Consider the following 15,255-nt stretch of genomic DNA (forward strand, 5'->3'; position numbering starts at 1 on the left):
TGCTGGTGTAAGTTATATCTTCAGTTTTACACTGTGGTAACTGTCGTCTTATAAGGAAACTCATTTTCATCACCATACACTTGGCTACCTAGCATTGATTCCTCTTCCTGGACTGCTCTCATCTCCTTTGGGGATTGTCCTCTTTCCTTACAGGTGTGGCTTTGGCTGAATGAGGATTAGTCTAGCAGTACTGGGGTGGGGTGGGCGGCAGTAGGGAGGAAGGAGAAAGGGAGGAAGGAAGGCCCAGGACCGAGCCATCAGAGCCTGCTTCTCCTCTGAAATTGCCTATGTATAGGCATGTGAGAAAACGCAGGAGAATTTCATGCTTGCTCCCAAGATGAGGACTTTGATTATGGACCGAAGTCATTAGTAGCAATAGCTGTGGATGTACTTTTTAGGGGTACTGTGGGAGTGGCAGAGTCCTGATTCTGACTTGACTATCCCTAAGGGGCTACAGAGGGCCTCCTTATGCCTAGCCTCCCTGTTAAAAGTCTCCCAGAGGAACTCTATATATCCAACATTTCCTATGAATTCACTTTCTCTTTTATTTTATATCCGAATGCATTTATTGTTTAAGCCGGCAGTGGCTGCACTATAAACAGGAGCTCTGTGAGTGCAACACAGGAATAATGAAATTGGCCCCCTGTGTTCATGTCTTGGACAAAAAGCCAGCTATGTCGCAGGTGTTCAATAAATAATTGCTGGATAAATCCAAATGCGGAAGACAATTGACCTTTGATTTACTACTTTAATTAGCCATATGCTGATCCTAATGTAGCACCAGACAATGTGTCTAAGTTCAAAACAGGAAGGGCCATGCCAGTTGATACTCTTTGATTAGGGAAGCAAAACAATTTCCCAAAAACCATCATCTAGAAATCTTTGGCTTAGTCCTCTTTGACTACTGTCAGCTGCCACAGAAGATGGGAAATCTTGTACTTATCTCCTACTTTGTTGCCACAAGCAATACAAAATTTTACTGAAGAATTTTAGGCATTGGATATTTTATAGACAACTAAAGATGTCTACAAGCAAAAAGTATTCATACAAACTAAGCAGTGCGTGTGGTCCACTGACACTTAGAGAAATGGGAACCTGGACCACAAAGGAGTCTTGATCTCCGTGAGCCAGGCTCTCCACTGGCCAAACATAGATACTCCTGTAGAGGACCTGTTCAGTCTGAAGATGGGGATACAAGCATGGAACCTCTAGCTGGAGAGGCACCAAACTTACTACAGCTGATGAAGCTCTGGGAAGCCTGGAGATTTCTAGCTGACAGCAGCAAGGTAGGTATGTACTACAGTGGCAGAGCTATTCTGGCTCAGTGTTTCCAGACATCGCCAGGAGTCCTGCTGAATGGCTAAACTGCCTCACAAGGGCTTCCGCGGGCTTCCGACACAGCCCTGGCCTGCCCCTGCAGGATGTACATCTCACAAGACCCCTCATGAACCTAGCAATGATCCTTGCCTCACTAACCTTTCTCTGAGCTCACTCCCTCTAACCACAAGAACTAAACAGTCCCATGCTTTGCTCCATGAAGGCTCCAAACCCTGGGTCTGGAGAGTAGCTAATTGGTTTTTTACAAGCCTGAAATAATGCAGACATTTAAATATTGATGTTCATTTCTGGGTAGCTATAAACACAAAATGGGGAGAAGGAGCATGTGTAACTCCTTCAGTCGCACCATAGTAATGGCCCGAGTCAATAAGCCCAGCTTTCAAAGAGAGGCTCACTGGAATCCAAACGGCTGGTCCAATGTGTTCTGTCTCCTTCTAACAGAATGGTCCATCTGCTAGGCATCATTGGCTCTGCTCACCCAGCAACCCACACACATAGATTAGTGGGCAGGAGGAAGGCTAGAAGACTTCTGAGTCCTGAGTTGGTGGAAGAATAAAGCCACTATCCTCCAGTAGGAGAACTGGGCATTTAACTTCAGATCAAGCCTGGGAGGCCATGCCTGCAGCAACAAGGGGGACTGGTAGATACTTAAGACGCCAGGCTTAGGCCAGGAAGAAACCACTGGGCTATTCCTGCCCCTCTTCCCATCCTTGTCTCTCCTCTAACACCCCTGTCCTACTAGGCCCTCAGACACACTTTTCCACGGGTCCCTGAAAAATCCGCTCATCTTTTTTTTTTTTTTTTAAGTACTGTTCTATATTATTTCTTGAAAAGGTCCATCAACCCCTGATCAACACTAATTTGTTCTAGGGCTGAGATTTCTGTTTCCACCTGTGTCTGGCTGTTATCATTAAATGTTTATAATCCACCCACAGGATCTGATTGCTTCCTAAATTAGGATCATGGAATAGCATTAAGATGTTGTAACCTTCTTAATAATGGTAGTATCCTTTGGTTCAATGAAAACACCATTAGTATTACAATGCAGGTTCATAGAATCTTGTTGATTTATGCATAATTGAAAGTTGGTCTATCTCTCATGGACTTTTATGTTAATGGATCCCTTATGTTATATTTATGATGATTTTCATACTATCACGCTACAGTTCTAGGCTTCTTGGGGGGGGAAGTACTTTTGTTATTCTGGGGCTACCAATCAGATATTGATAAAAAAAAAAAAAACCCTACACAATTTCATTCAATTTTCCATTACTTGATAAACACCTAACTGGGAAGCAAGGAAACAAACAAACAAAAATAAACCCTTCAACTTTACAACCCAGGGATGAAAGAAGATGAAAATTCCTCTTCTTCATTTAGTTTTACACTTTCACTGTCTAAACACTCAGCCTGTTTTGGAGGGAAAGGCCCACTTAGACTTAGAGCTCTACTTTTGGTCGCATTACTCTCCCAGCACGGTCTCTGCCTACAGTGAAAGAGGTGGGGTTCGTGCAGCTTCGTGAGGACACAAAGTCTCAGAACAATAGAGGCCTTCAGAACCAGACAACACCTGAGCTGGCGAGACTAATAACCATAGAAGAAGATGCAGTGGCTCTTCCTGCAGAAGGTTCTGCTGGGAACTAATATAGAGCCTGGAGTTGGTCTAAATGATGACCAATTTTCTCTTTCCATAATTTGTACCTCGTCTTCTCTCTGGTGACTTCGTCCTGAAATTACCCTTGGTGGTATTACAAAATGCATATACCAGGCATTCCTGAATTGCTAACTACTGTTCTTCTGAGAAGCTCATACTAGATTCTCCTCTCAGTCTCCAGACCCGCTTCGGATTTTCTGAGTGTCATAACACGCCCCACAAACGCACAGAGAAGTTCAGGTCTGCCCTCTGGCTCATCTTGGGTTTTGTATGTATGTATTTTCATGTTGTCATTCCTTGATGGCTCTGGCAGTCTAGAGGGCTCTGTTCCCCAGACTCCAAGTGGAAAAAAGGAAAAAAAAAGAATCATCATAAACATGGCAATACTTCCCAAGGCTATCTGCAAACTCAATGCGATACCTGTCAATATTCCAACCTCCTTCCTCAATGAAATAGAAGAAGCAACCCCAAAATTCATATGGAACTGTAAAAGACCCCGAATAGCAAAAACAATCCTTAGCAGAAAGAACAGTGTGGGAGGAATATCAAGACCAAACTTCAAACTCTACTACAGAGCCATAGTAACCAACTTACTATGTTGTAACACATTTGACCGAATCTGACTTGCCATGGATTGAAGGCAATGCCAATGTGTGGCATCCGCACTGCAGAAGAAGACAGCCATGCAGCCGAGCCTAGGAAGCTATGACTCCTGCCTCATCCTGATTTCACAGAGATGAGGTATGGAAGTATATCCACATGAATCATGGAAATGATCTTGTGTTGGCCTATGTTTCTGCTTTATGTTCCTGCTGGTGAGCTGACCACCATTAACCTTTCTCTTGCTTCTCTCTCCCCTAACCCCTGAGACCAAGAGAAGTAGGCTCCAGTGTTTTCCCTTCTTGCCATCCTTCCCCTGGCTTCCTGAAAGCAGCAAGCTTCCTAGTTTTCACACACTATGGAAGAAACCCATCTAGTTGGCGGTGCCCGGCTCTTGATAAGAGCACATGCTGATTTTGGACAATCCTTTCTGTATTCTCAAAGCCTGGCTTTGTAGACAACATTGACCCGTGACAAACTCTCCCTTGAATAACAGAAATTGAATGTTGGCTCCATGTTTTTAGTCTTAAAGCTATTTGAATAACTATAATAAAGTTCTCTGAAGCACACTTGTTGGACACCTCTGTAAAATAAGGCTCTAGGTTTAATGATGGAAGAGAAAAAGAAAGGAAGGGAGAACAAAAGAAGGAAGGAAGGAGGAAGAGGAGGGAGGGAGGAAAAGAGGGAGGAAAGAGAAGAGGAAAGGGAGGAGGAAATGAGTGGGAGAAAAAATGAGGAAGGAAGGAAGGAAGAAGAAAAAAATGAAAAGAAAGAAAAGAAAATGCACACTCAACCAACACCAAAACTCAAAGCACAGTGGCTCACGTCTATAATCCCAGCCACTTAGGAAGCTGAGATCTGAGGATTGTGATTTGAAGCCAACCCAGGCAGGAAAGTCCTTGAGACTCTTATCTCCAATTAACCACCAAAACCTCAGAAGTGGAGCTGTGGCTCAAGTGGCAGGTAGCGCGCTTGCCTTGAACAAAAAGGCTCAGAGGCCATGCCCCGGTCCTGAGTCAAGTGCCACAGGACAGGTATCGAAAATGAATAACAATAAAAACACATTAAAATATTCTATTACAAAGTCTTTTATTTCATCTTCCTAAAAAAAAAATCTAGCATGAAGTAATGGTCCAAGTGGTGTGCATAGAGAAAATTCTAGATGAAACACCCAAGTGTCTGCTGGTTCTCTCAGTGTCTGTTTTGTGAGGAAAGGCGGAATTTGTAGCGCTGACTTTCCTGGTAATTTCCCACAAGAAAGCTAAATTGGCTCTGTTTTCAAGGGATGCACCAGGAATGCTGACTTAGTTGTTGCCCTCTTTGCTATTTCCAAATTGATACTATCTCGCCCACCAAAAATAGCCCTGAGCCCTGTACACTTGTATTCTTTGTGTTGCAATCTTTGATGGGAGGAGTGAACTTTTGCTTCTTTTTATTTTTCTTCTTCTTTTTTTTTTTTTTGCTATTCTGTTAACATCTCACAAGCAGAACAGAGGTTATACATGAAAACCGATACTATTATCACGGGTGAATGGTCCTTTTCTAGTATCATTTTGGAGTAGGCCCAAAGAGAAATTCTAGGGATGGTTCTTGTAACTAGAAGTTTGTCTGTTAATGAAGCTACTTCTTTGTTGCCCTCTTTAAAAAGAAATTCAACTGAGGCCTAGGCTGCCTACTGGAGGAGCAACTGGGTCCTAAGGGCATAGTTCCTCCTTCATTCCTCTCAAGACACTGATAACAAAATCTATATAATTATAGCAATCTAATTCTAAAGTAAGGTGCATGTTAATCTTAGAAAATACTAGAATCATTTGAAAGATGTTCTAAAATGACTCCACTGACTTGTAAATAGCAGTTGAAGAAGTAGAAACACATTCTGTATAAAATGGAATTTTTCTTACACATTTTCTTCAGCAAAGCATCCTTCGCTCTTTTTTTCCTTTTTGTGCTAGTATAAGGTCTTGAACTAAGGACCTCCAGTTCTTAGCCTTTTCTGTTCAAGGCTACCACTTGAGCCACACCTCATGTCCTGCTTTTTGTTCCTTAGTTGCAGATCAGAGTCTCTGTTTTGTCTGCCAGGCCTACCTTCAAACCAGGCCATGATCTTAGACCTCAGCTTCCTGAGTAGCTAGGATTATAGGTGTGAGCCACTGGTACCCAGCCTCTTTCATACATTTTAGTTGCAATGTTTCAATCATCTCAGTCTCCTTTGAAACAAAGTGTTTGGAGCCAGGAGTGATGGTAAACACCTGAAATCCCATCACCTGGGAGGCTGAGGGAGGAAGAAAGGGAGATCGAGACCAGGCTAGGCTATAGAGACTCTATCTTAAGAAAAAAGTGAAGTGGGAAATAGAATGGTTGTGTAAGTATCATATATCTCTCATGATTCATCTTGATATATCAAGATATACCCAGACCGTCCCGAGAGCGAAGTGCGTGTGTGAGCACGTGCCCATGGCCGAGGAATGGAAGTGAACCTCCACTAAGCTTGAATTTGACATGGAACTCTTCAAGAGAGGAGGTGAGTGACTCTTCCTGAAATTCATTGTGTAAACTGATGTTTAGGATCCTAATTGCTGAGATAAATTTTAAGTTAAAAAAATGTCATGCATACTGAGAGGGGACGATTTCTTGTTGTAGTAATTAACTAGAAAAGTCTACAAGTATGACCCAGTATTTCCTCATCCCTTTTCTTCTCCTTGTGAAATGGTCCCCAGGCCTTCCTGGGAGCAGTGTTTCCCACCAGCAGGTTCATAAGCTGCACTGCACAAAAAGGGCCAATGAATCTGTTTGTTACAGTCTACTTACTAAAGCCACGGCTACAATACTTCAGTGCTGAAGTCAGGGAAAACGCATCATCCACACACAATCCAAGGAAAATGCAAGCTGATACAGCACAAAGATGCTTTGTTTAAGAATGGCAGAAATTTCCAGCAACTATCTAGAAAAAAAAAAGTATGCAGGATAGGAGGGAATGTAATCAAATAACAAAACAAACCCCAGCTAAAAGAGAATCTTTATAAACCAGCACAAGGACACTTTGTTTTTAAGTGCACACAATGAATTTTAAAGATCTTTGTTTAGAGGGGAAATAAAGTATTATGAAGGACTGACACATTTGATGGATGGATGGTTTCTGAAAAACCACATTATCAATTACTTTTTCCTTGTTTGGCTCTAGTCCAGTAATTTTTATTTGAACAAGCCACATGCTAGCATGGTTTTGATTGCAGGAAGTCACTGGTTGTTGTTAAAGGATACTATTTCACTGATGGGCTTATCTCTTCCTACACAACCCCCCTCCTTCTGATGGGACTCTGATATGAAAGGCCCAGCTTCAGTTGTTATAAACAGAGTCCAGGATTGTTTGATAAACCCAACCCATGTTTTGCTTTCAGCCTTCTGTGGTACAATCCAAGCAATGTATTCAGCAAGGCTTCAGAAAACAAATACGTGAATTCAGCTTATTTCTGTCCTGAACTTTGATATGAAATTTTGATTTGTCTCATGTTTGTGTCTTTCATAAATCTAAGTCTGCCAGCAAAAAAATAGTTATAGATATCATATTCCTTTTTAAATATTAGATTACTATCTCAAGTGAACCTTGCTGAGGAAAAAAAGGGAATTTTTATGAAACAGTCCACCAAAAATGTATCAAAAGATCTTCTTAACAATACAGTGCCTGTTCTAGCTTCCTTCATGTTTTGTTTGTTTTATTGAAGCAAGTACATTATAACACTAGTGATAGCAATATAAGAAATACAGTTAAACTATATTATTAAGTTTTCCTTTATAAGTAAAGAAATATTTGGGGCAGTTGTCAGTGGGCAGGAAAATCATCTCTGGAATCAACTACTGAAACTCTTGGTGCATGCATACGTGCATGTGCGCGCGCACACGTGTGTGTGTGTGTGTGTGTGTGTGTGTGTGTGTGTGTGCACGTGCACGTGTGTGCACATGTACACGGGTGCATATGTGGTGTTTATAACTTCCTTTATGACTGTATTTTTTTTGATGGCAGGCAAGCACCCTTCCCAGCTCCTAGTTCTATATTTTCAACACTAATTTTAGTGGTTATTCTTCTGCTGGGAATTAAGAAAAAAATAAAATGATGTGCTCAGAGAATGGGAACTTGATTATTTATCATTACACTCAAACAATTTGAATGAATCCAAATTTAATATTGTTCAGTGGAAGAAATATAAATTTAGTAACAATTTCTTGACTCACTGGCCCATATAGAAATTAGAATAGCTCTCAGAACCGAAAAGATCTCACAACATAAACACATAAAGTGTATTAACATATGGAAAATAAATTCACCCTGATTTATTCCTTGAAAATAAAATAAATATATTTAGATGAAATTAATGTATCTAGCTGTCTCATTTTTTGGAAAACAGGAAAGATATTTTCTAGAAAAATAGTCCTTTCGTTTTCATTTTTGTCAGTACTGAAGTTTGAACTCAGGACCTCATGATTTCTATGCATGCACTTAACAGTGCCCTGGGCCCTGAGAAAAAACAGTCTTGAGCTGAATTCTCCTCAGCACTTTGCTGGTTAGGTGAAGTTGGTTAGGTTACAGCACCTGTATGAGGCTTCTCAGATTCACCTGCAAGGTGAAAATTAGAGGGACACTAAAGAATTATACTGAAATAATTAAGTGATAGGGTATATATAACTTTATATACAAGAAAGAAGTTACAAATAACCTCACAGGAAGAAGACAAACAGAGGTCCTTTCCAGGGACCAGCAGAAACCTGTGAGACTGAGTCCTAAGAGAAATCAGAGCCTTTTATCCCTCTAAGTCTTTTACTGCAAATGTCAAAAGCAAAATTACAAACATCCTTTTTTAAATCACTATTTAAATTGCCCATTGAATAAAAGTTAGGACTTTTATTTGGCAACTCTTTTCCTGTACGCTATAACTCTGTACATATTTGGTTTTAATAATTAGGAAAGTTCTGGTTGTACATGCAATAGCTTTACAGATAATAAAATTTTAATTAGGATTACTTTGATTATAACTTTGATTATACATTTCCTAAGCATTGAATAATTAAAAAATGTATGTGACTAACATATTTATTTCAACAAAAACCTAAAGTTCTCTTAAATATTCAAAAGATAAGTTTGAATTGCAGTTGTTTATATTGGACTATGGTAAGCACTCTTTCTTCCTATGGATGGAAAATGTACAGTTACCATACTTTTTGCAAATATAATTTTTATTGGATAATTTTTTATAGCTTGGAGTAGTTATCTGAATCTTGCTATTCTTCTCAACATTATTCACCTATTTAACATTTTTGCAGCAAAATGTTAATAAAAATAATGATGGCTGCATTTCAAGTTAATTGTTACAAAATATTTCTAAATTCAATTTGCAATAAATATCTGACTTATATTTTCACTGTCTTATTAAAATTTATACATGACAATCATCAAAACAATTTTCAAAATGATTAATTATATCCTAGAAAGTTCAAAGAATATAAGATTCTCCAAGGATTTAAAAATAAACAAATTCCTTTTAAGAAAGCTCAGGTACCAAATTTCTTTGGCTTGTAAAGGAAAAATCATCTATACCATACTGCTATTTAAGTCCTTGAGGAATGTCATTCCTGGAGATCATAAGATTATTTTCAGCATGACTTTCCTTTTAAAAGCTTTAATTTCTCCTTAAATTCTCACTCGGTAAATTTTTAAAGGTAAATTGGATTGAGTTACAAAGTGAGACTCGAGAATGAATGAGTTGTTTTTGCATCTCTCCCTTTCATATAGATGTTGCAAAAAGTAGTTAGATTTAGAAATCCACCCTAAGCTCTAAAACCTCTGCACAGTAGCAGCTGTACTGGGAGCAAGGATGCTACACCCTGTGCTATTCTGCTGTATGGATTTCCTCTGATACTGAGGGTAGATGAGGGAGGAGTTGTTACATGGGTAGTGCATCTGCCATTGAGCAATCAAATGAGTAGAGATAAGAAAAGGATAGAGATAACTGTATGGTCAATGTGAACTCTTTTGACTTGTGACTCTCTCCACCTCCCAAACCTTCAGTAAAAAAGTCATTCACCATACCTAGTTTGTGTTGAGATAGATCAGAAGTGTAAACAGTGCCCTAAATGTCAGCCTGGTAACAGAAAATGGACAGACGAGCAAGAGGCATATGATAGAGAGCAAGCTTTCATCAGAAACAAGAACTCACAACCAGCGATGATCCAGAGAAACAGAGGCCTCCCAGAATCCCTGGAGCTACTGAGAGGGATCTTGGGTTGCTGATCTTACATGGGTTGGTGGTGAGTCATTCTTGTTTAAAGCTATAAAAACAAGAAACCCAGCCGGCTAGAGATGAGGACATCCAATTCCCTGACCTGTGGTCAATGCTGATAATCGCTTCCCATAGGTTTTCTAAATATAAACACTGTGGAATATTAAACCACGCTACTTATACACGGTAACATGTAGACATTTGAATTGTAAGGCTGTTACGTTTCTACCTCTAGGTCTGCTCAAGAATCAGTCGAGTCATTTTCTCTAATCTACACTTTCTGTATATGTAAGGCTGTCATAACACCTGCTTTCCCTACCTAACAGGGTTTGCCGCCAACGTAGAAAGAGGCACATGGAATGTGGAATACTTGGTAGGATACAGAGTATTATAATGGAAAGATATTATAAGGCAGGCAGCTTTAGGGATATCAAAAGAAGAATTTTCTTCTAAAGGTTCATTTGATTCTCAACTTGTTTGCTTACTATAGTTGTGTAATATTCGAGGGGCCATTGGCCTTTCTGACTCTCTCTCTCTCTCTCTTAGTCTGTAAAATGGGGACTTGATAACCAGTATGCCCAGGCAATCTCTGAGCACCTTTATATATGATCAGATGTCATAACAGGTGATGGAAATACACAAACACCTGTGGTCTACAAAGAAACTAAGGTATCAAGTGGTATTTCTTGCAGATAAAAACCAAGCAGTAAAGCAGATGGAGTCTCTATGAATGAAAATCTTACGTTTTTGTAAAATTATGAGTATCTGGACTAGACGTTACCTTGCCAGTGAAGGCTCATTTGTACTATTTTATAAGGATTGCTATTAAGGTAGTTCATAGGACTTATCAGAATTGTGCCAAGCAGTGTAACATTGAGAACAGGTCTCCCTAATGCCAGTCTTGAACTCAAGGCCCCGGGCACTGTCCCTCAGTTCTTCAGCTCAAGGTGAGCGCTCCACCCCTTGAGCCACAGCGCCACTTCCAGTTTTCTGGTGGTTTATTGGCGATAAGAGTCTCATGGACTTTCCTTCCCCGGGCTGGCTCTGAACTGCAATCCTCAGATCTCAGCCTCCTGAGTAGCTAGAATTATAGGCGTGAGCCACCAGCACCTGGGTATATTCTTATAAGAAAATGAATTAATTTTTAACAAAAAATATCTGCATCTACTTTTCCCCAAACAATTTTCATTTCAAGAGTGTACTTCTTAGAGAAAGAAGGGGTGACATTGTTCAAGAAGAACTGTACTCATTGCCTGACCTATGGAATTGTAATCCCTCTGTACAACTCCTTGATAATAACAATAGATTTATAAATATTTTTAAAATCCAGAATTGGAGCCTTTGCCGAAGAGATAGGGTGCTGATACAAAACCAAACCAAAACAACAACAACAAAATCCCTGAGTAAATGGATAAACAAGCATACTAGCTAGGCATAAAATGATTTTTTAAAAAGTGCATTTCTTGCAAAGTTTAAGAAGGATGGAAAGAAAACACAATCAAATTTAGCAGATGACATTAAATAAACATCTTCTCTGTGACCGAGCAGATAAAGTATGTTTAGAAATGCAAATGTTGGCATTTGGGGGGAATGGGTACGGAGACCACACACACACCTTCCTCACAGATGAGAAACTACAGAGATGAGATCAGGTAGGCAAAGGATGAACAAGAGTTGAGTAGGCCACAGGAGATTGTAAAGTAGGCCCCAAGTCCAGTGTAAATAATCGTGGACTTCCATGAATTATTTTCTTGCATAGGTGCGTATAGTGTTTAGTTATGCTTTCTTTCCTACACCTACTTCATTCCCATGCTCTCCATTTCATTAAGTAAATACGCAGTTTTCCACCTGTAATGTCTTCCCCTCAGGCTGTTGTGATAGTTAGCAAGAGTGGGGAACCTGGCCCTACTCATGGCAAAAGCAGCTGCGTAGATATGAACCTTGCTATTTGTTGAAAGGAAGAGGACCAGAGCTTCAGCACCATCCATTTCCCTTGAACTTTACTTTTCAGTCCGTCAGATACTCCAGGCGGGGAGCTTTGGGGAGCCAGTTTTGCTTCCCAAGGCTGTGGGAATTCCTCCCTTTCAGCATTTGTCCAGAGGCCCTGGGACACAGTGATTGCCTGATTCACCCTCCACCACCCTCGGTTCAGCAATAAAACATGGACTTGAAAAGAAGGGAAGCAGGCAGGTAAGCCGAGTAGTACTTCAACGGCCGGCTTACCTGAATGTCCACTTGTGGAATTCAAATCAGGAGAGAGGAGACAGGAGTTCCGATTCCCTCTTCAGTTCTTTTGAGATTTGTTACCTTTCGCACACAATTCCTTTCTGAACCTCAGTTAATTAATCTTGAAAGTGGAAATAATGGTATGTTCCTTGTTTGTTTAAAAGCAGGGGGATGGAATGGGAAAATCTCTTTGAGTTCTTTCTAGATTCAAGGAAAGAAAATGTGAACTCTTCTCATGGAAAGGAGTTATTTTTAAGTGTATGATTTGCTTGGGCAGGCAACCATGAAGGAACTTTTCTTCTGCAAAAGGCCATTTGGATATTTATAATATCATTTGAGGGCCAAAGAAAATGATCAATACAGGCAGATGGTGTGGGACAGCTGATGCGAAGTATATGAACATACATGTCCTGTCATGTGCCACGTAATTTCTGGGCCTTAAATGGCTCTCAGACTGCACAGTCCCTTCCCCTGGATAGTGTACAAATAAATCCACAGTTCTTTTGGACTCTTTGTGATATTTGTTCAAGGTGGCCACAAGTCTAGGGTTTTTCCCAACATTCTTAGAACTACTGCTGATTTAAGCTGTGACTTTTTAATGATAGAGGACTTCACCTTTATTACTCATCTGTTTGTTTCACAGCACCCCATTAGTAGAAGGGTAATTAAGCCAAAGGGGGGTCCCTATCTTTAACCAAGAGAGCTTGCGTTACCCATGTATTCTCTTGTTCAAGATGAAATTAGAAATGACTTTTCTTCCATCAGGCATATACTTTCCCTGTTCTTCAACCCCCAGAGGGAAGAGAAAGAACTCAGTTGTTCCTGTGTGCCAATAGAAGGAAGTAAGAATCATTTAAAGGATTTCAAATAATACCTCATTTCGAGGGCTCTTTTCACACAGAAGCTTCCTTAGCATCCTTGTCAATTATTGTGTGTATGTTTCAGTCCTGGGACTTGAGCTTAGGGCTTTTTCAATCATGGTTAGTACTCTACAAATTGAGTTACAGCTCCACTTCTGGCTTCTTATTGGTTAATTAGAGTATCATCGTCATAGACTTTCCTGCTTGGATTGGCTTCAGACTGTGATCCTCAGATCTCAGCCTCCTCAGTAGTAGCTGGGATTGCAGGGGTTAGCCACTGGTGTCCAGCTCATCTGCCTATTCTCCTCTAAGAATGGGCATTCCACCAATGGGTTGGCCATATCTACCACTAAACAGAGACAATTAGAAAAGATAAAACTTGATCTTACCAGACAAGTTTAGACATTTGGTTCCATTAGAACAGTTTGCATCCTTTTAAACAAAGAGGCTACTGTAGAGTTGTCTCTGTCTTATCATAGACAAGAGGGTGGTAACAAGTGAGAGTCTGAGCAAGTGTCTACTGCCGCTTCCAGATAGGGAGCTACGTGCCCGAGATTCTCCCTATAACCATTCATGTTCCAGTTGAATATTCAAAGTAGAACTTGCATCTTCAAGTTGCATATGCATACTCTGCTCTAATTAAAATTTGCCCACCAGCCATTTGTGGGGTGAGACAATGGTAAAGCCAAAGAGGTGTGTGTATGTGTGTGCATATGACAGAGGGGTGGGAGGGAAGAGAGAGAGAGAAAACGAGCGAGAAAGAGAAAGGTAGGGTATGGTTTCTATAATCCTCAGTTTCCACCCCCACGAGATGGATTTTTAAACTGGATAAGGCTGTTTTCCTTGCCTTAGCTCCAGTGATTACACACCTTAGGACCACTTTGATGTATGTGGCAGTCCTGTCACTCCAGCTGTATCACCCTTGCTCCCAACCACAATCTCTTTCTATTATACTCAGAAAACAAATGCTTTTATCAGGCACGAGAATTCCAAGTGTTGTGGGCCCATGGATGTGGCCATTCTTTAATTTTATGTTACCTGTCCTCTGACAAAGGCTATAGTCTTTCAAAACGCCAGTGCGTCTCACAATGAAGCCTATGAATCCATCTGGAATGGAAAGTGATTGTATTGCTCCAGGGCTGACTTCACATTCAGGCCTCGCTTGAATGTCACCTCCTCTGGGAAGCTCCCGACGATTCCTCATCTTAACTGGTTCCGTTGCGGCAGTGACTTCCTTTCCTCCCTGCATCTTTTCCCTTTCTGGGTCTCACCACAACCTTCACAGGATGCTACTGGTTTAATTACTTGCCCATCTCTGTCAGAATGTATGCCCTCACCGGGAAGAGACTTTACCTGTGCTGTTCACTGTACAGTTCTTGGTCCAATCAGGAGAGAAATATACAATTGTGTCAGGACTTTTCAGAATATAAAAACATATTACCACGATCAAGGAACTGCAGCAAAGAAAGGAATGGTAAGAGGTCAAGTAAATGCTGGAATACATAAAAATAGACATAAGCAGCAGCTACTAGACCCCAGGCTGACATACAGCCCCTGAAAGGAACTCAATCGACACCATCCTCTGAGGTATCAGTGGCAAACTGTCCAGGGAAGTGCCAAAGCAGAGAGATGCACTCCAAACCCCCCTAAGGGGACATTCTAGAGGAAGCTGCTCTGCTGAGTGCTGTAGTTTGCTACTTGTGCTTTAGGAAGCTCTTCCTTTCCTCCCCTCCATCTCTCCCCCCTCCCCCCCCCCCCAGACCAGAACCAGGAAGCAAAACTCTGTCCTCTGCAGTGTCTTTGCCCCAGTGCCCTTTTACATCAGTTGGGAAATGTTTAAAGGGCTCAGATACATTTTCATTGAGTAGGCAAGGAAGTTGAGTTCTGAGCTGAGAGACAATAAATGGACCATAGCCATGTCAGCCATACATTTCAATATTTTGACACGTTCAATAAATGTTTGTTGACGTAATCAATGATTTACAATAGCTAACCTAAGTGAAAAGTAAGCTTGTCTGGTATATGGCACTTTGAGATTGGGACCTGCTAGACTTCACTTCTAATATGAAAGCTGCTATGAAAATCTGTCTCTATAAAAACTCTGGACCTCCTCCACCTGTGGTAGTGCTAAAGCAATTCCTCAGTGATTTCGTAGCTTGGCGGACCAATTTGTAAACAAATACAGCGAGTGGAGTCAGGTAGAGAGCAGAGCAGGTTGCAAAAGCAGCAATGAGCCTACCCTGTGTGTGTAGGGACCAGAGTTGAGTCACTGGTTGTCTGAGTTGACATATTTCCAGAGACATGC

The sequence above is a fragment of the Dipodomys spectabilis genome, unplaced genomic scaffold (genome assembly GCF_019054845.1).
Source record: "Dipodomys spectabilis isolate Male_0828 unplaced genomic scaffold, ASM1905484v1 ptg000335l, whole genome shotgun sequence".
Lineage (NCBI taxonomy): Eukaryota > Metazoa > Chordata > Mammalia > Rodentia > Heteromyidae > Dipodomys > Dipodomys spectabilis.